This window comes from Hippopotamus amphibius, chromosome 2 (assembly GCF_030028045.1).
Source record: "Hippopotamus amphibius kiboko isolate mHipAmp2 chromosome 2, mHipAmp2.hap2, whole genome shotgun sequence".
Classification (NCBI taxonomy): Eukaryota; Metazoa; Chordata; class Mammalia; order Artiodactyla; family Hippopotamidae; genus Hippopotamus; species Hippopotamus amphibius.
Window position 1 is genome coordinate 111149922 of NC_080187.1, and position 21957 is coordinate 111171878.

Below are 21957 nucleotides of genomic sequence, written 5' to 3' on the forward strand. Positions count from 1 at the left end.
AGCTTAAAGTACACATAGGGGCTCATGTCTGGGAACCCTGCCTCCAATGCCTGAGCATTAAGCTAAAATACTTTTGTGTAGCTCACAGGAAACATCCTGACCAGACCCACCAGTGAATGGCTGTAGGAAAGAAGAAATTAACACATCCCCTCCAGAATCTGGCCGGAACCAGGAAATATTTGCAACAACTTAGAGCCGCCTTCTTTTACTTTACCTCTTCACTTCCTCCTCTTTGCTCTAGAAAAAAAAAACTAGCATCCATACCCCTGCAAGGTGGGAACCTAGTCCACCATCTTCTTGGTCTGAATAAAGATGCTATGCTTTGCCCCAACACCTCGTCGGTCAATTATTGGCCTATCGTGCAGCGATCTCGGACTTGGTAACAGTATGATTAAGTGAAAGCAGCTTTCAAAATAATGTGTCCAGAGCAATCTAGTTTTGTTTTTAAAAGGTTGTATGCACACAAGTACATAATAATATACACCTAGAGAGCGAGAAAGGAGATAGAAAGTCTGAGAGGATGGGTGGTACAGAGGAAAGACCGTGGCTGGTTTTTCTTCAATATTTTCTGTTGAAGCCTCTGCACTGCCCCATCCTCTTCTGTCTACCATCCTCTGCCTGGACTCCATGCTCCATGAATCTGCTCTTGCTAATGTCACCAACCTCTAAATGGCCAAACTCAAGGTCTCTCCTCCGGCCCTATCTTGCTTGAGCCCCGGGCAGCACTGGATGCCACCCGGCACCCCCACTTCAGTGAGTCAGGCCCTCTTCTTGGCTGACCCCTTGCCGTCCATGGTTCCTTCCTTCAATTACTCTGCAACCCAGTGCTGGGTCTTCAGCTGCACCTTCTCCCGCGCACAACCCCACTGCCAACGACACGCCCATGGATCCCACATCTGCCTCTCCAGGCTGAGCTCCTGACCTGAGCGCTGCTTACCTGACGTTTCCACCTGGACATCTGAAAGGCAACTCAGCCTTCAGCTGCCCAACATGGGACTTTCAATGGCTCATGCGTGGTCCTCCCTGAGTCCCTCCTAATTGAGGAGATGACACCAACGCTAACCAGTTGCTCAGGACGAGAGCCGAGAGACTTTCAGGATCCCTCCCTTTTACTCACCATGCATGTCTAATCTGCTAGCTCAGAAAAGAACATTCTCTTTCAGGTGTGTCTGGCCCACCCTGGAGCGTGTCCCCATGGGAAGCAGTGAGCTCCATTCAGAGACCAAAGGGCTCCATCATGGGCTGGGGAATCTCGAAGGAGGGTGGACCAGCTGGTTTCCAGGGATCTCTCATCAGTTTTCCTCTACAATGTATCCCAAAGCCCTAGGTCCTCCCTGTTTCCCCTGACATTCCCCGGGTAGAAGGTCCATGACCTCTCACTCACGTGGATGGACGTCTTACCCTGTTAGTTCTTCCTTCCGCCCGGCCCTCCTTGTGGTCCATTCCCCACACAGCAAGCAGAGGGACGCCAGCAAGTCATTCCCTCTCCCAGACACACCCCAAACCCTCTTCCCCCGGCCTTCAAGCCCTCCTGGGTTTGGCCTGAGCCCCCTCCTCACCTTGCACACCTGCCCATCTCACTGGTGCTCACTGCGTCCAGCCACACCGCCCTTCTTCCTGTCCCGGCCGCTGTACTTTCCCCCCACCGGCTGGTTTCCTCCTTCTCAGGCCTGTGGTCTCAGCTCATGTCACCTCTCAGAGGGGTGCATGCTGATGGCCGAGTCTAAGGTGGCTTCGTGCCCCGGTTCATCTTCATCTCCTGAAACGGTTTATTTCCTGCATCACATTCACCACAAGCCTGCACTTGTACAATGTAAGTTCCAAGGTCTGAAAGTATCGACCTGCACTTGGGGGCTTCCCAGGTGCTCACGACATACCTATTAAATGGAAACGTGCCGGTCTCTCCTGTTTAGAGTTTCGACAGTGAATACACGTTGCTTTGGAAACATAAACTCTCACCGTGCAGCTGCTGCTTCGCCCAGGCAGACAGCATGGTGCCAGAGTCAGAGAACCTTGGAGAACATGCGTCCAACCTCCAGTGAGATCCACATGATTCCATTTTGCCCAAGACCCTCTTAAAGGTGTAGTTGGCTTCAATGTCACCACTGCTGAGATCAGATCTAAGCACCCAAGTGCACAGGCCCCTCTTGGGCTGCTGTGTGTGGCCCACAAACACGGCCCTGGGTGGCTCAGCTCCCAGTATCCACACTGGGCTTCTGACATATGAAAAGCAACTCTTTTCACATGCGGTCAAAGAACATCCCCCACCCTTGATTTACACATTAAGACCATTGCATTTGCCCCGCTCCCACTGCTTTTGTTGGTCTCACCCATCTCCATCTGTCACCTTTCATTACAGCAGCACCGGGCTTCTCAACCTTGGCACTCTTGACATCTGGACTGGATCATTTTCTGCTCTGGGGGCTATCTTGTCTACCATACTCTGGGTAACAGCAACCCTGGCCTCCACCCACTAACGCCAGCAGCTTCCCCTCATTCCCCAATCATGACAACCATCTCCAGACATTGCCAAATGTCCCCTGGGGGCAGTGTCTCCAAACACCCCTTGACTGGAAGCCACTGTGTTAGCAGTTTGGCCTGCCCACAAATCTGATGTGTTCTTTCCATTGCTCAAGCATCTTCACCAATAAATTAGGTAAATGAATATCCCTCTATCTAACTTATTACCATGATCACTCTGAGCACAGGACGGGGGGCGTGGAAAGAACAGAGCCCCATGGAGGTAAGTGTGCCCCAGCCCTGGAGGTAGCAGAGCTGGGGGCACAGAACAGAGCCTGAGAGTGGAACAGGCTGGTGTCCCAGCCCAGCCAGTGTGACCCAGGCACATTAGCATCGTATTTCTTCACCTGTGAAAGCGATGGCAATAGCACCAAAGTCACTGTAACTCACTGCAGTCATGATGGAGAGTGTGGAGGGGTGTACATGACAACCAGTACCTCACGAGTGAGGGCTCCGAATAAGAGAGAGGAGTAGTTCAAGGTGGGATGGTGAAGGGGAAGGTATGGGCAGCCCACACTTGAAAGGACAGTGTGTGTGTGTGTGTGTGCGCGCACCCGAGCATGCATCCTCAACAGACACCTGCACACAAGGATGACAGAGGCTTGAATGGAACCACAGACTAGTTTTCCTTCTTTAAAATCCTGCATTCATGCATCTGAGGACTTACATCTAGAATAGAGCCTATTTCAACCCTGGGCTTTGACTCTGGCTGCCTCACCCCAAGAAGCCCCACCTGCAGCCCTCCTAGAGGTGCAGAAACGAATTCCTGTAACAGATGATGAACCCGTTGGGTTCAACCAGCACCCTCACGTCTTCCTTGTTTGACTTAAGCAGTACTGTATCCTTTTGCACTTCCCAACATGTTACAATCTCCCCTGCCAACTAGACTCTCATGGTCCATTTCCCCCGTCCCAGGACCGTGGCTGTCTGCACGACCTTTGCCCTTTAAAATGTATTCAGCTTGGAAAATATCACTAAGTTCTAGCTTATCAGACAGCACTTTCATAGATTAAGAAGAACAGCCCAGGCTTGCCATCATAAACACAATGTTTTAGATAAGATTTCAGCTAATTTTTTTTTTAAAGTCACGTTTCCGAAGGCAGCCTGAGTAGAACATTAGGTACAGCTGCTCACATCTAGGCTGGTAGCTGAAAAAGCTGTCTGGAACCCATGACTCAGGTGGAAGGAAATTTCTTCCCCAGCAGAGAACAACCAGCGTGAAGTCAACCTGATGAAGGGGAGGGGAGGCTGGGCTCTGCACACCCACCCACCTCAGCTTTATAACCTTCTATTTTTTCCTTGTCTGCATCCTGAAAGCCATTAGAATTGATACTCCATAAGGATCAGTATGTTCCCTGTATTGTCCCCTGCTGCCTAGAACACAGGCTACCCTAAGAATGGGCCTCCACCCTGCACAGCTCAGTGGAGAACTGGAATGCACACGTGGCAGGCAGCCTCCAAGATGGCTTCATCCATCCTCACTCCCTGGTTCCAGGCCTTCACGTGGTCCCTCCCACGCTGACTGAGGGCTGGCTGCACAGTGACGGTGTGGGGTGCCTGTAAAGGCCTTTACAGTTTTCCCCTGGTCTCCGGACCACCCAACCGAGCAGAGGCCAGATGCTAAGGCATGGGGATGTTCAAGGGGCTCTTTGGGGGAACTGAGGCCTCCAGCCAACAGCCAGCACGGACCTGCTAGCCACAGAAGAGAGCCACCTTGGAAGCGGGTCCTCTAGGCCCGATGAGCCTTCAGACGATGCAGCACATGTGACTGCAGCCTCATAGGAGACCCTGAGCCAGGCCAAGCCGTCTCAAATTCCTGGCCTGCAGACACTCTGCAGAATAATAAATGACTACTGGTGTTTCAAGCCACTAAATTTGGGATAATGTGTTATGTAGCAAGAGATAACTCACGCAGCTTGTGGAATAACAGGGTTAGATGAGAGAAACAAAGGTGTTTCATAAATATTTGAATGATTTGTTGACAAACAAGGCCCCCTAATCTGGGGAGTGAGGGAAGGAAGTAACTAGAGGCCAGGTCCTGGCAGAGTGAGAATAAAACTTTCTGGTACTGAGGAGAGATGAGGAGGAGATCAACCCCTAAGGTCAGGAGGGAGGGAAGTGAGGTACACGTGCCCGGCGAGTGCCCCCAGGAGCTGCTACCTCAGTCCGTCTTCCTCCATCCCCACTTCTCACCCACTGAAGATGGTCAGAGGCACGGACCCCAAGCCCTGCAAGGGCCTCAATATCCAAGCCTGGGAAGCAGGATCAGAGGCAGATCCCAAAGTTCAGATTAATTTACTATCTCTGACAACACTGTAACTCACCCACCTTCCAGCATCCTTTCCTTCCCTTCTTCCTCCTCTCTCCATTGTGTCAATATTGCTACCCTTGGGTCTATTCTCTTTTCACCTTATACACAAAACAAAGCATAGTCATAGTTGGCTCTCATTATTTGTGACAGTTATGTTCTATAAAGGCACTGTGAACAATTACTTTTCAAATGCTGAACCACTGCTCCTGGAGGAAGACTAGGTTAGGTTCTTGCGAGCCTCTGGTCCACAACATTTTTGTCAACAGACGCATCTATAACCTTGTTTCATGTGTGTTCCTGTTTAAAGAAACTTATTTCATATATATTTTTGACATATTAACGTGGCACTCACGGCTGAAAGCACCATGGCTCATGCCTGAAGGAAGCTTATCTAACACGTGTTTTCTCTATAAGGTATATCACAGCCTTCTTGCCCTTAGGAACACCAGACAGCACTTCAGCACTATGCCTGGGGCCCTTTTAAACCAAAAAATACAAAAAGTACAAAAAACATGGCACTAAATAGACCAGGAAAGGACCCCTGTTTGCAGTATGAGCTGAGTCAAGAGGGCAGGGCATCTCTTCCTTCAGCCGCAGCTGGGCACGTGCGTCATGGGCAACTCAAGTTTTTCACTGCCCTGCGCGTGTCCACAAATGACCACACAAGGCGGTGACTACTGCTGTGGGGGTTGCACATCTATTTTAGCGAGAAGGTGGATACATGAATATGGAATCCGTGAATAAGGAGGGTCAACCACAAGTGAGTTTCCTCCACTCTCCCCCACCTGCCCCGAAGAGCCCCTACCTCGTGGGTAGGTACACAATGACATCTCTGTACAAGACCGTGTTCTTAAATGTATTATTCTTATTCTCTACATCTGTGTTCATTTCAGTGCTTTTAAACTTGGTGTGGAACCAGAAGAGGTAGCCTATGTCTTTGTACTTTTTATTATTTTTTCAAATTTTTATCTTATTTTTCTTGATGTTTTTAATTTTTATTTTTAAAATTTTTTTAGTGTCGTATATTTTTATTGAATCATAATGTATATCTTAAGCATAGATTCCATAAAAATCCCAACACCTTTATGCTAAAATTTCGGCTACAAAACAATCATTTGCTTACTTTTATATTTTTTCTTTTTTCCCCCATTTTTTTTAATAAACTTTTATTTTATATCGGAGTATAGATGATTAACAATGTTGTATGATTCAGGTGTGCAGCAAAGTGATTCGCTTATACATATACATGTATCTGCTCTTTTTCAAGTTGTTTTTTAAAACCCTATCTGCCCTGGTTATCACTGGCCCAGACCTGCGCCTCAAGGCTTCTGCTTTTCTCAAGACCCATCAAACCATGGCTCCTGCAGGTGCTGCCCCCTGACTACAGGGTTCAGCCCTTTCTACTTCCTGTGGAGAATATTTCAACAGCGCTTAGCACAGTATTTAAAGGTGGCTCCTCACTGAGCCACAGTTTCCCCATATAACATGGACTGATGTGACAGTGGCAAGAAGTAAATGGTACTCTGGGGAAACGACATCTGGGGACAACTTTTGCCATAGCCCTACCACGTAGGGGAACAAAATCAGGAAGATGCAAAAAGATGTCTTGGCTTATCATGCTGAAAGCCACACAGCCACCTCAATGCAAAGCAGCACGGATAAAACTTGCCTGGAAATTTCCTTTGCGGCGCAAAGCTAAGAAAATTAAGTAACAGGACTTGGGCAAAAGGGAAAATTTCATCTGTGGGTTTGACTAATTTACATAAGAAAGAGGAAAGAGCCTGACCCAGGGGGAGAAGGGTTCTTCCTGGGTCAGTCAGGGACTGGCTGATTAATTATAAGAAATGACCAGGCAAAGGGCGATGCAGGGGAACCACCCCGGACAGCACCAGGAGATGACGGCCCTCCGTTGGTCTGCAAAGGGCCCTGCGTGCTGCCTTCTGCAGCTGAGTTTTGCTGCAAAAAAAGAAAACTCGTGAACAGACCTGCGGCCGCAACACGGAGAAACAGAACCCAAGGACCTGGCCTGAGGTGGCCCCACGTCCGCCCAGCTTCCTGAGTGACACCAGCTGGCCTTCTGGGAGACCACCGTGCAGGGCTGTCCCTAGGCCCCCCGAGGTCTGCTGGGCCAGTCACATTGCTGCAGACCTGGTCTCCGGAGGCAGAACCATACTTCACGGCTTCTGCGCAGTGGCCCCTGTTCTGCATTTGTGGTAAAGCACAGTTTCTTAGATACAGATACACATTTCAGAAACAGAAACTAAGTCTAAAGCTGGTGAGAACACACTGTTTCACTAATATTTAGAAATAGAGGGGCTGTTCTAATACTTGAAAATGTTATCCAAACCTTCAAAACCAAGTTATTTGCCCTGCCTTCAAAACCCTGAAGGTCCCAAAAAGGCGTCAAGGAAAGACTGACGTATCTCAGCCAACATCTGGATTTTCAGGCTCCACATGACATGCTCAAGAACTTCTTTACTATGTCCACCTAATATTTCTCCCTCGACCTAATTAGCACACATTACAGAGACTACGCCTACATAACCATTAACTCTTAACATAAACGTTAACTCTCGACATATTTGGTTACAAATAAGCAACAGGCCCACCATAGTGAATTTAACTTTAAAATATGAATCACGTATTCATCAACCAGGATGTCTGTTGGGCCATCTACCATGTGCGAATCATTTTGTTGGGTGCCCTATGGAATAGAAAGGGGACCTCCCTGTCTCCAGACAAGCATCAGGCACCAGTGGCTCACGGGTGGCAGGATTCGCTCCAGGGGCCCTGCTTCCATTCCCCAGACTGTGAAGATGCAGGGTCTCTACCGTCTACACCTCTCCTCGCCTCCCAGGGTGACTGGCCAGAGCCACCGCAGACGCAGCTTCTTGGCGGGAACTCACCACACCAGGCACTTCACGCCATGCACTTCAGGCTCAGCGCTGGAAAGGCGGGTCCCAACCCAGCTCAGGCCCGCAGGTACAGCGGCGCAGAGCTGGCAAGTCAGGATGTTAAACAATTTTCTGGCAATTTTCAAGCACTCTCCTGTTCGAGAACCTCTGCCGTAATCCAATGTTTCCCTCTCCACGTGGGGCTGGTAGAAAGAAAAGGGAGGTGAGTTACGTCTCCCTCTAGGATGTAGGGAGGAAGGGAGTTAGGAGTTGGGCCGAAGCGGGGCTGCCGGCTGCCACGGCAGGGAAGGGAACCGGGGAAGAAAATGAAAGTCCCTTGCACTGTGCCTGATGATCCCAGGGCAGGAAAACCTGAATCCAGCTCCACCAGGGAGGGCAGATTACACCTGCACTACTCTACCAGGGCACAGACATGCCGCTCGTGAGGCCGGATTTACGCACGAGGATGGGGTGACTAGAAACGCTCTAGACTTAGTGAAGAATCAATGAACATGGGATCGCGTTCACACTGTCCCTAGGCAATGCCCTCTCACGCTCTCTCGGCGTTGTTGCCAGGGGGTTGAGGCCCGGAGTGGGTCCCAGGACGTCCGCCCACCCCTCTGTGAACTTCACTCAGCCACTGTGTCTGAAAGCCACCCTGTCACCCACTCTACTTTGGGGAAAGATGAAAACAACACACAAAGTCATAGACAAGAGGACTCACTTTGAAAGTGGCTGACAGCCCTCACTAGCATCCTCTTCCTATGGGCAAACCAAACAGGGAATCTGAACAGGCAGCAAAATGACTGAGTTTTCCCTGGTCCTGATTCAGATGACTCTCCAAGAGCCTTTCCCACTCAGAGAACAGAGCTCCTGGCAAGGCTGTGGTCACCTTGCAGTGACCTGGCCTCTCCTGTCCCCTCTGGCAGTGCCTGGTGGTTTTTAGCTTCCGGGGACTATTTTACTTTCCTATCGCCCTTCCTCATTCACACGATATTTACAGGGACACTGCAGCTGCGGGAGAAACCACACCACCTGGTTTAAATGAAAGGACACATTTAAATCCTTTAAATGAAAGGATTATGGCTTTCTGTAGATAATCTTTACATTAAAAATAGCCATCACTTTTTTTCTAGTCAGTGAGAGAATAATTGTGGGTGACTCACGATGGCAAAATATTATAGAAGCTTATGACAGTATTCTTAGATTTCATAAAACTGTGACATAAATATACCCAGTGCTTAAATAAGTGGCAAAAGATCCTATGAAGGAAAGAGATGGTCTGACTACACAATAACTGCAGGCAAGAAGTTGGGTGGCAAAGCCCTGAGCCCCAGCTCCTCTGGGCATGCATTCCGTGGGAGAAGGCTGGCTGCACAAGTGTGGGAACACACAACACGCAAGCACACACATGAACTCGCTGAAGCACGCGTGTGGTATCCTTCCTGTGGGCAGCCACAGAGGGTAGAGCTCTGAGGTCAGCGCTCTGGATTTACCTGATTCTGACACATCTGACCTACCTTCCTTTTCTGGATTCAAGAGCAGGTCTGAAATCAGAAACCCAGGACAGCGTGGGCTGTGGGATGGGAAAAAGCCCAAGAGAGAGAGAAGTATTTAAAGGGAGAAGAGCAGAAATGGAGAGGAAGCAGAAGACAAGCCTTACCAGCTGACCTTACCAGCTGACCTTGCTGTCCGCACTGTGTCTGCAATTAGGGAAGTAGGCCTTCTTCTCCCATCTCGGCAAACCAACCAGAAAGCAGAAATGCAGATCCCCATGTAACCCGCCTCCTTCACTTGCGTGTACAAAGGAACACCCCAAAGACATGGAACCCACCAGAAACAGTTTAAGCCAATGTTGATCCTGTTACGCTGAGCCAGCCAGGAAATGTACTCTTCCGAGAGGTCTTGCTAAGTGGACTTTGTCCTGAAGTGCTAGGTGGAGTATACCAAAACCATCTTGGTTATTTTATATTTTAAAAAGCCCTAGGACATTATAAGTATCAAATTCCACCTGAATGCTGGATGGAATAGGAGAGAAATTCCAGGAAAGGCCTTATCAGAGACCTTATCAGGATGCTAATTCACAGTGGGAGACTGGAGAGATAAGCAGACATGGTCTTCAAGGCAGGAAGGCCAAAGTGCAGGGTCAGAGTACATGTGCCACCCTCTCCCACTCTGCTCCCAGACCTCCTGGCAGACAGCCACTCATGGTACCAGCAGCAGACATAACTCCACAGAGGGCCTCTGGTGAGGTCCTTCAAGCTGAGTCGAGAGGTGCTTTCCAAGCATCACCTAAACATCCACACACTCCGCAGGAAGCAGGATGTTTGAATTTATCACTCCAGGCTGTGTTGTCCCCCACACCTGGAAAAAGAGCTGGTAGGAACCTAGCCAGGCTTCACTCTGAAACAGGTAAGGAAATATCCCTAGCAAGGCAAGTTGGAGAGACACCCTCTCCAGACACATGAAGCTGAAAGGAGTCTGGTGTATGGTTTATTGGGGTGAGGCCAGGAGACTCCCAAGGATGTGTTCAGAAGACTACCAGCAACCAACCTGCACCTGAAGCCAGCAAAAATGACCGCTCAGTGCAAAGCACTACCATTTTACAGGTGATAAACCCAAGCCACACAGAGGTATAGTGCCGACCAGGATGCCCATGAGAAGGAAGATGATGAAGATGAGGAGGAGGACAACCAGAAGCAGCTCCCCTGCAAGGTGTCAGCTGACCTGCACAGCATCCTTAAAGGTAGTGGCTACTGTTATCCCCAACTCACAGACCTGGACATTGGGCTCAGAAAGGTCGGTTACTTGCTGAAAAGCACACAGGTAATAGTGGGAGAGCCAGTGTTGGAAGCCAGCCCTTCTCTTCGCTACTGCCTTTAGAGACCCTCAGGTAGATGTGAAAAGATGCTTCTGTCAGCACATCCACATGCAAGCTCAGGGCTTTTGCAACATCAGCATCACCAGGAACGTGCAAGAACTTTGTCTCAAGAACTCCATCCTTGGAATTTCCTAGGTGGCGCAGTGGTTAAGAATCTGCCTGCCAATTCAGGGGACACAGGTTCAATCCCTGCTCCAGGAAGCTCCCACATCCCATGGAGCAACTAAGCCCATGCACCACAACTACTGAGCCCATGTGCCACAATTACTGAAGCCCATGCACCTAGAGCCCATGCTCCACAACAAGAGAAGCCACCACAATGAGGCACCTGCGCACCACAATGAAGAGTAGCCCCTGATTGCCGCAACTAGAGAAAGTCCATGTGCAGCAACAAAGACCCAACACAGCCAATAAATAAATAAATAAATAAAGTTATATATATAAAAAAAGAACTCCATTCTTGTAACTGCTCAAGACAAAAACCTAAGTCTTCTCAGATAGTGCTCTCCTTCCAATTCCTGAAAGTAACGCATCACCAATTCCAAGCATCTTATCTTCCAATCTTCCAAAAACATCCACTCTTCAAGCAAAACCTAATCACACCACTTCTCTGCTGAAGATCCACCACTGTCCACTCTCTGATCTCAGGATAAACATGCCCCTGTTCCCCAGCATCCGCATCAGCTACCCTCAGATCTCACTCCCAATGGGCTTTCTCTGTACAGCATCCTCAGATGCTCTCAGACCATCCAACTCCCCACAAGGTACCATGTGCCTTTCTTTTGTAATGCTAACTGCAGTTCTGACAATTTTAATTTACCTTTACTTAGACTTGTGTTATTATTTGATGAATTTCTATCTCCCCGAAGAGGGCTGAGGTTATATCTATTCATCTCTCTTTTACTTTTTAAAATAAACTTTTAACTTTAGGATGTATTTAGATTTACAGAAAAGTTGCAAAGATAGTACAGAGAGCTTTCATATACCCCACATCCAGCTTCCCCTATTATTAACATCTTACATGATTGTGGTACATTTCTCACAACTAGTGAACCAATAGTGACAAAATATTATTAAAGCCCATACTTTATTACTTTCGTTGCATTTCCTTAGTTTTTACCTAACGTCTTTTTTTCTATTCCAGAACTGCAGCTGAGATACCATATTATATTTAGTTGTAATACCTCCTTAGGCACCTGTTGGCCACGACATGTTCTCAGACTTTCCTTGCCTTTGATAACCTTGACAGTTTTAAGGAGTTCTGGTCAAGTAGTTTGTAGAATGTGAATCAATTGGGGTTTGATGTTTTTCTCATGGTTAGACGGGGTTATGTGTTTTGGGGAGGAAAAACACAGAGGTAAAATTCCCTTCTCCTGAGATCTTATCAGGGTCCGTGATATCAACATGACATTACTGCTGTTAATCTTTGATCCTTGGCAGAGGTTTATCCACTGTAACACTACTTTTCCACCCCATCGCCTTCCAATCCCACCCTCCTTGGAAGGAAGAAACTCTGCACAGCCCACACTTAAGAAGAGGTGGGTATGTTCCACCTCCTTGAGGGGGAAGCATCTACATCAATTGTTTAAAATTCTCCTGCAAAGTAGATTTGTCTCTCTCCCATGGAGAAAACCCATGGTAAATATGGATTCAAGAATATCTTATGCATTAGGTTATAATCAAATACTACTTTATTTTGTGGCTCAAATTATTCCAGTTTGGCCACAGGGAGCACTTCTGGGTGGCTCCTGTGTCCCTCTCACATACCTCCATCACTGTAGGGTTTTTTGTTTTATTTATTGAGAGCACTCCCTTACTTCTGGCACTGTAAGATACTACAGGCTTATCTTGTATATTTTGTGTTCCTATCCTAGAATCTATTCTTTCTCTATTCCGTTTTTTTTTTTTTTTTTGATTTGTTTTATTTTTTATTTATTTGTTTTTGGCTGCATTGGGTGTTCGTTGCTGTGCCCAGGCCTTCTCTAGTTGTGGAGAGCGGGGGCTACTCTTTGTTGCAATGCGAGCGTTTCTTACTGCGATGGCTTCTCTTGTTGGGGAACAGAGCCTCTAGGTGTGCAGGCTTCAGTAGTTGTGGCTCACAGGTTCTAGAGCACAGGCAGTAGTTGTGGCACATGGGCTTAGTTGCTCCACAGCACGTGGGATCTTCCTGGAGCAGGGATTGAACCATGTCCCCTGCATTGGCAGGCAGATTCTTAACCACTGCACCACCAGGGAAGCCCTCTCTATTCTTTTTTATTGAGAGGGAATTAGAAACCAAGATCTAGGCATTAGATATGCTTGTTACTACTAGGATGTCATTGTTTCTAGGCCCTCTCACATGACAGAGCAAGGAAATACGTGTTTACTTAACCTGTGTATGTACACATGTCTAAAGTATTTCTGTATATATCCATCTGTATCTATATGAATCCACATGAGAGTTCACACTGATGTTTCCATCCCTCTGCTTCTAATTTCTGGAAGAGAAAATTGTTGCAAATTGGTATAATCCCCTCCTTAAATAATTCACCAATGAAACCATCTGGGCATGGTACTTTTTTGGGAAGGAGGTTATAAATTATTGATTTCAATTGAAAAGACAGATATTCAGGCTAGTTTTCCTTCTGTGAGTTTTAGTAGTTTGTGTCTTTCAAGAGTTACCCTATTTCGCTTATGTATCACATTTGTGAGAACAGAATTGTGCGCTGTATTCCATTATTGTCTTTTTGACGTCCATGGGGTCAGTGGTTGACTTTGTAGACTTTCTCTATTGTTTTCCTGTCTTCAATGTCCGTGATTTCTGCTCTAATTTTAATTATTTATTTTTTTCTTCTTGCTTCAGAGAAATTTGCTCTCTTTTCTGTAGTTTTCTAAGGTGGAAAAACAAGTTATTGATTTTCTATCTTCCTTTTATCTAATTGATTTTCTATCTTCCTTTTATCTAATCTTCCTTTTATCTAATACACAATGCCATAATGTATGCACTGCTTTGGATGCATACCACAGATTTTAATAAGTTGTATTTTCATTTTTATTCAGTTCAAATTATTTTAAAGTTTCTCTTCAGACTTCTTCTTTGAGCCAGAGAGTATTTAGGAGTCTGTTTACTTTCCAAATATGTGGGGATTTTACAGCTTTCTGTTACTGGTTTCTGGTTGAATTTCACTGTGTTCTGAGAATATAATTTGTTTGATTTTTTTATTCATCTAAATTTGTTCACATATGTTTTTCAAGAATTTGTTTACTGTGAGCTTGAAAAGACTGTGTACAGGCACACACTGGAGATATTGCAGGTTTGGTTCCAGACCACCACAATAAAACGATTATCACAATGAAACAAGTCACATGAATTTTTTTGTTTCTCAAGAAGCACATATAAAAGTTATGTTTACACTATACCGGTCAATTAAGTGTGTAGTAGCATTATATCTTTAAAAAGACAACGTACATATCTTAATTTAAAAACACTTTATTGAGGAGACAGTTCAAGATGGTGGCGTAGAAGGATGTGTGCTCACTCCCACTTGCAAGAGCACTGGAATTACAACTAACTGTTGAAGAATCATCAACAGAAAGACACTGGAACTCACCAGAAAAGACACCCCACATCCAGAGACAAAGAAGAAGTCACAATTAGACAGTAGTAGGGGGGAAATCACTAAAAAATCAAATCACATTACTGCTTGGTGGGTGACTCACAAACTGAACAGTTATACCACAGAAGTCCATCCACTAGAGGGAGGGTTCTGAGCCCCATGCCAGGCTTCCCAACCTGCGGTTCCAGCAATGGGAGGAGGAATCCCTATAGAATCAGACTTTGAAAGCCAGCAGGATTTAACTGCAGGACCTTCACAGGACTGGGGGAAACAGAGACTCCACTCTTGGAGGGCACACAAAGAGTAGTATGCCCACCAGAACCCAGAGGGAAGAAGCAGTGACCCCATAGGAGACTGAACCAGACCTACCTGCTGGTGTTGGAGGGTTGCCTACAGAGGTGGGGGGCAGCTGTGGCTTACCATGGGGACAGGGATACTGGTGGCAGGGGTTCTGGGAAGATTGCATTGGCACGAGCCCTCCTGGAGTCTGCCATTAGCCCCCACAAAGAGGCTGTAAGCTCCAGTGCTGGGTAGCCTCAGGCCAAACAACCAACAGAATGGGAACACAGCCCCACCCACTGGCAGACAAGGAGATTAAAGTTTTACTGAGCTCTGCCCACCAAATAAGGTTAAAGTATTATGGAGCTCCGCGCACCCAGCCCTACCCATCACTAGTGCCTCCCATCAGGAAGCACACACAAGCCTCTTAGATAGATTCCTCCACAGGGTAGAGAGCAGTATCAAGCAGTATCAGCAGTATTTCATTCTCTGGAACTGAAAACCACAGCCACAGAAAAATAGAGAAAATGAAAAAGAAGAGGACTTTGTACAAGATGAAGGGAGAAGATAAAACCCCAGAAAAACAACTAAATGAAGTGGAGATAGGTATCCTTTCAGAAAAAGAATTCAGAATAATGATGGTGAAGATGATCCAGGACTTTGAAAAAAGACTGGATGCAAAAATTGAAAAGTTGCAAGAAAAGTTTAACAAAGACCTAGAAGAATTAAAGAACAAACAAACAGAGATAAGCAACACAATAACTGAAATAAAGAATACACTAGAAGGAACCGATAGCAGATTAACTGAGGCAGAAGGGCCAATAAGTGACCTGGAAGACAGAATGAAGAAAATCACTGATGTAGAAAAGAATAAAGAAAAAAGAATGAAAAGAAATGAAGACAGCCTAAGAGACCCCTGGGACAATGTTAAATGCACAAACATTCACATATAGGGGTCCCAGAAGGAGAAGAGAGAGAGAAAGGACCCAAGAAAATACTGGAAAAGATTATAGTCAAAAACTTCCCTAACATGGGAAAGTAAAATAGCCACCCAAGTCTGGGAAGCACAGAGAGTCCCAGGCAGTATAAACTCAAGGAGAAACACACCAAGACACATAATAGTCAAATTGATGAAAATTAAGACAGAAATATTATTGAAAGCAACAGGGAAAAACAACAGATAACATACAAGGGAACTCCCATAAGAGGAACAGCTGATTTCTCAGCAGAAACTCTGCAAATCAGAAGGGAGTGGCATGATATATTTAAATTGATGAAAGGGAAGAACCTACAACCAAGAATACTCTTCCCAGCAAGGATCTCATTCAGATTCGACAAAGAAATCCAAAGCTTTACAGACAAGCAACAGCTAACAGTATTCAGAACCACCAAACCAGCCCTACAACAAATGCTAAAGGAACTTCTCTAAGTGGGAAACACAGCAGAGGAAAAGGACCTACAGAAACAAAACCAAAACAATTAAGAAAATGGTAAGGGAAACATTCATATCAATAATTACCTTGAATGTAAATGGACTAAATGCTCCAAGCAAAAGACACAGACTGGCTGAATGCATACAGAAACAACACTTATATCCATGCTGTCTACAAGAGACTCACTTCAAATCTAGGGACACATACAGACTGAAAGTGAGGGGATGGAAAAAGATATTTCATGCAAATGGAAATCAAAAGAAAGCTGAAGTAGCAATACTCATATCAGATAAAAGACTTTAAAATAAATAACGTTACAAGAGACAAGAAAGGACACTGCATAATGATCAGGGGATCAATCCAAGAAGAGGAGATAACAATTATAAATATATATGCACCCAATATAGGAGCACCTCAATACATAAGGCAAATGCTAGCAACTATACAAAAGGAAATCAACAGGAACACAATAAGAGTGGGGGACTTTAACACGCCACTTACACCAATGGACAGATCATCCACACAGAAAATTAATAAGGAAACACAAGCTTTAAATGACAGAATAAACCAGCTAGATTTAACAGATATCTATAGGACATTCCACCCCAAAACAGCAGATTACAATTTCTTCTCAAGTGCACATGGAACATTCTCCAGGATACATCACATTTTGGGTCACAAATCAAGCCTTGGTAAATTTAAGAAAACTGAAATCATATCAAGCATCTTTCTGACAACAACGCTGTAAGATAAGAAATCAATTATAGGAAGAAAACTGTAAAAACCACAAACACATGGAAGCTAAACAATACGCTACTAAATAACCAAGGGATCACTGAAGAAATCAAAGAGGAAATCAAAAAATACCTAGAGACACATGACAATGAAAACACAACGATGCAAAACCTATGGGATGAAGCAAAAGCAGTTCTAAGAGGGAAGTGTATAGCAATACAATCCTACCTCAATAAACAAGAAAAATCCCAAATAAACAATCTAACCTTACATCTAAAGAAACTAGAGAAAGAAGAACAAACAAAACCCAAAGTTAGTAGAAGAAGAGAAATCATAAAGATGAGAGCAGAAATAAATGAAATAGAAACAAAGAAAACAGTAGCAAAAATCAAAAAAACTAAAAGCTGGTTCTTTGAAAAGATAAACCAAAATTAATAAACAAGACTCATAAACAAAAAGAGGGAGAGGACTCAAATCAATAAAATTAGAACTAAAACAGGAGAAGTTACAACAGACACTGCAGAAATACAAAGGATCATGAGAGACTACTACCAACATCTATATGCCAATAAAATGGACAACCTGGATGAAACAGACAGATTCTTAGAAAGGTATAACCTTCCAAGACTGAATCAGGAAGATACAGAAAATATGAACAGACCAATCACAAGGAATGAAATTGAAACTGTGAAGAAAAATCTTCCAGCAAACAAAAGTCCAGGACCAGATGGATTCACAGGTGAATTCTATCAAACATTTAGAGAAGAGCTAACACCCATCCTTTTCAAACTCTTCCAAAAAAAATTTCAGAGGAAGGAATACTCCTAAACTCATTCTATGAGGCCACCATCACCCTGATACCAAAACCAGACAAAGATACTACAAAAAAAAGAAAATTACAGACGAATATCACTGATGAATTTAGATGCAAAAATCATCAACGAAATACTGGCAAACAGAATCCAACAACACATTAAAAGGATCATACACCATGATCAAGTGGGGTTGATCCCTGGAATGTGAGGATTCTTCAATATATGCAAAGCAATCAATATGATACACCATATTAACACACTGAAGGATAAAAACCACATGATCATCTCAATAGATGCAGAAAAAGCTTTTGACAAAATTCAACACCCATTTATGATAAAAACTCTTCAGAAGGTGGGCACAGAAGGAACCTACCTCAACATAATAAAGGCCATATACAATAAACCCATAGCAAACATCATTCTCAGTGGTGGAAAACTGAAAGATTGTCCTCAGGAACAAGACAAGGATGTGCACTCTCCCCACTGCTATTCAACATAGTTTTGGGAGTCCTTGCCACAGCAATCAGAGAAGAAAAAGAAATAAAAGGAATCCAAATTGGAAAAGAAGTGAAACTGTTACTGTTCACAGATGACATGATACTTTACATAGAAAATTTGAAGCATGCCACCAGAAAACTACTTGAGCTAATCAATGAATTTGGTAAAGTTGCAAGATACAAAATTAACACACAGAAATCTCTTGCATTTCTGTACACTAACAATGAAAGATCAGAAAGAGACATTAAGGAAATAATCCCATTCACCACTGCAACAAACAAATAAAATACCTGTGAATAAACCTAACTAAGAAGATAAAAGATCTGTACTCAGAAAACTATAAGACACTGATGAAAGAAATCAAAGACAACACAAACAGATGGAGAGATATGCCATGTTCTTGGATTGTAAGAATCAACATAGTGAAAATGACTACATTACCCAAAGCAATCTACAGATTCAATGCAATCTCTATCAAATTACCAATGGCATTTTTTACAGAACTAGAACAAAAAATCCTAAAATTTGTATGGAGACACAAAAGACCTCAAATAGCCAAAGCAATCTTGAGGGAAAAAAATGGAGCTGGAGAAATCAGACTCCCTGACTTCAGACTATACTACAAAGCTATAGTAATCAAGACAATATGGTACTGGCACAAAAATGGAAATACAGACCAATGGAACAGGATAGAAAGCCCAGAGATAAACTACGGTCAACTAATCTATGACAAAGGAGGCAAGGATATACAATGGAGAAAAGGAAGCCTCTTCAATAAGTGGTGCTGGGAAAACTGGACAGCTACATGTAAAAGAATGAAATTAGAACACTCCCTAACACCATACACTAAAATAAACTCAAAAGGGATTAAAGACCTCAATGTAAGGCCAGACACTATAAAACTCCTAGGAAAACATAGGAAGAACACTCTTTGACATAAATCACAGCAAGATCTTTTTTGACTCACCTCCTAGAGTAATGGAAACAAAAACAAAAATAAATAAGTGGGACCTAATGAAACTTCAAAGCTTCTGCACAGCAAAGGAAACTATAAGCAAGACAAAAGACAACCCTCAGAATGGGAGAAAATATTTGCAAACGAATCAAGAGACAAAGGATTAATCTCCAAAATATATAAACAGTTCATGCAGCTCAAAAAAAAAAAAAAAACACTCAAAAAATGAAAAAACAACCCAATCAAAAAATGGGTAGAAGACCTAAATAGGCGTTTCTCCAAAGAAGACAAATGGATGGCCAAGAGGCACATGAGAAGCTGCTCAACATCACTAATTATTAGAGAAATGCAAATCAAAAGTACAGTGAGGTGTCTCCTAACACCAGTTAGAATAGACATCATCAGAAAATCTATAAACAGTAAATGCTAGAGAGGGTGTGGAGAAAATGGAACACTCTTGCACTGTTGGTGGGAATGTAAATTGATACAGCCACTATGGAGAAGAGCATGGAGGTTCCTTGAAAAACTAAAAATAGAGTTACTAAATAACCCAGGAATCCCACTGCTTGGCATATACCCACGGAACACCATAATTCGAAAAGACACCTGCACCCCAATGTTCACTGCAGCACTCTTTACCATAGCCATATCATGCAAGCAACCTAAATGTCCATCAACAGAGGAATGGATAAAGCAGATGTGGAACATATATAAAATGGAATATTACTCACCCTTAAAAAGTAAGGAAATTGGGTCATTTGTAGAGACATGGATGGACCTAGAGACTGTCATACAGAGTGAAGTGAGTCAGAAAGAGAAAAACAAATATCGTATATTAACACATATATGTAGAATATAGAAAAATGGTAGAAATCAACCAGTTGGCAAGGCAGAAATAGAGATACAGATGTAGAGATCAAACTTATGGACACCAAGTGGGGAAAGCAGAGGGGGGGGGATGAACTGGGAGACTGGGATTGCCATATATACATTACTAATAAGAAAAAAATCAGATTGTACACTTTAAATATTGCAGTTTATTGTATGTCAATTGCATCTCAATAAAAGTTCTTAAAGAAAAAAAATTTAAAAAATAGAAATACTTTATTGCTAAAAAATGTTAACCATCAACTGAGCCTTCATCAAGTTATAATCTTTTTGCAGCAGAACTTCAAAGATCACTGATCATAGATCACCATAACAAACATAATAGTGAAAATGTTTGAAATAGTGTGAGAATTACCAGGATGTGATGTGGAGACATGAAGTAAGCAAATGCTGTTGTAAAAGTGACACTGGTAGAGTTGTTTGACACAGTGTTGCAACAAACCTTCAATTTGTAAAAAACATAAAACCTGTGAAGCACAATAAAGGTTTAAGTGCAATAAAATAATTTGTGTCTATTTTTCCATTGTTGGATTGAGTGTCTTAGTAGTATTAAGTAGATCAAGTTGTTGACAGTGCTGCTCAGGTCATCTGTATTCTTACTCATTTTCTATCTACTTAATAAATCAATTACTAACAGAGGGTGATGAAAATCTCCAGTTACAATAGTGGATTTGCCTATTCTCCTTTCGGTTTCAATCAGTGTTTGCCTTGCATATTTTGATGCTATTTTGTTATGTGCACATATATTTAAGATTGTTATGTCTCCTTAGATAGTCGATACCTTTATCATTATGTAATATCCCATTTATCCTCAATAATCTTCCATTTTCTGAAGTCTGATTTGTGTAAAGTTAATATAGCTACTCCAGCATTCTTCTGATTAGTGTTAGCATGGAATATCTTTACACTTACATGTGTTTTTACATTTAAAGTGGGTTTCTTGTAGCAACACATAATTGGGTCTTGTTTTTGATCCACTCTCACAATCTCTGTGCTTATATTGTGTGCTTAGACTATTTGCATTTAAGGTGATTACTGACTTAGTTGCATTAACACCTACAACATTTGTAACTGACATTGTTTTATTCACTACATTTGTTCTTTCCTCTTTCTCCTGTTTCTATGTTGTCTGGTTTTAACCACGAATTTTATATGATTCCATTTTGTATCTTCCCAGAATAGCATTTTAAAAATTTTAGTGGTTGCTCTGGAGTTTACAATATGCATTTTAAAATTTAACTTCCATTTTCGAATAATATCATACTGCTTCACATATAGCACAGGTACCTCATAACAGAGTATTCCGAATTCCTCCATCCTATCTCTAGAATAATGCTGCCTTCCATTTCATGTATCCATATGCTGTAACCACCCAATATGCTGTTACTTCTATTGCTTTAAACAGTTACCTTTTCAATCAATATTATGAAAAACAAAGTATCTTATTTTACCTTTATTTTTTCCTTCTTTAATGCTCTTCCTTTTTTCAGATAGATCCAAGTTTCAGGCCTATATCATTTTCCTTCTACAAAAGAACTCCTTTTAATATTTTTTTTTTGTAGAGCCAGTCAGCTAGTGGTGAATTTTCTGGTTTTGTTTGAGAAAGTCTTTATTTCTCCTTCACTTTTGAAGGATAAATTTAGCTGCATATAAGATTTTAGGTTGGTGCTTCTTTTTCTTTCAGTACTTCACATCTTATACTACTCCATTTCTGGTCTGCATTGTTCTCAATGAGAAGACTGCTATAACTGTTATCCTTATTCCTCTGTAGATCTTTTCAAGCTTCTTTCTCTGCCTTTGGTTTTCTGCTTTCTGTGAGCTTCCCGAGGTCCATGTTGTGGTGACTGTATTATCTCTTCTCTTTCAGATTGCCTCATAATTTCTTGTTGAAAGCTGGACCTGTTGTATCAGTTCATGGGGACTGAGGATCTACTAGAACTTCACGTCTTCTGTATCTCCAGGTGCCAGACCTCACGTCCTTCGGTGTCCTTGTTTTTGTCTCTTCTATTGACTTCCTCAAAACTTCCCTCTTCTGTTGACTTGCCTTGCAGCTCTCTCAGCTGTAATTCCCTGCTAATAGGCTACACACCTGTTATTGTGGTGGTAAGGGGTGTAGAAAGGGGAGCATTCCATAACGTTCCTTTTTTTAAAA

The 21957-nt window shown here is 43.4% G+C and overlaps 1 protein-coding gene across 6 annotated transcripts in view; it reads right to left on the reverse strand.

The window, feature by feature from the left end:
* SYK (spleen associated tyrosine kinase) overlaps window positions 1-21957 on the reverse strand; it is a 117495-nt gene that overhangs the window by 71600 nt on the left and 23938 nt on the right. For 2 of the 6 annotated variants that reach the window (XM_057722053.1, XM_057722054.1), the window contains exon 2: window positions 7738-7928. The exons of the other annotated variants lie outside the window; for them this stretch is intronic. The gene's annotated coding sequence lies outside the window, so the exon portion shown is untranslated. The remainder of the gene's footprint in view (window positions 1-7737; window positions 7929-21957) is intronic. 6 annotated transcript variants of the gene reach the window in all.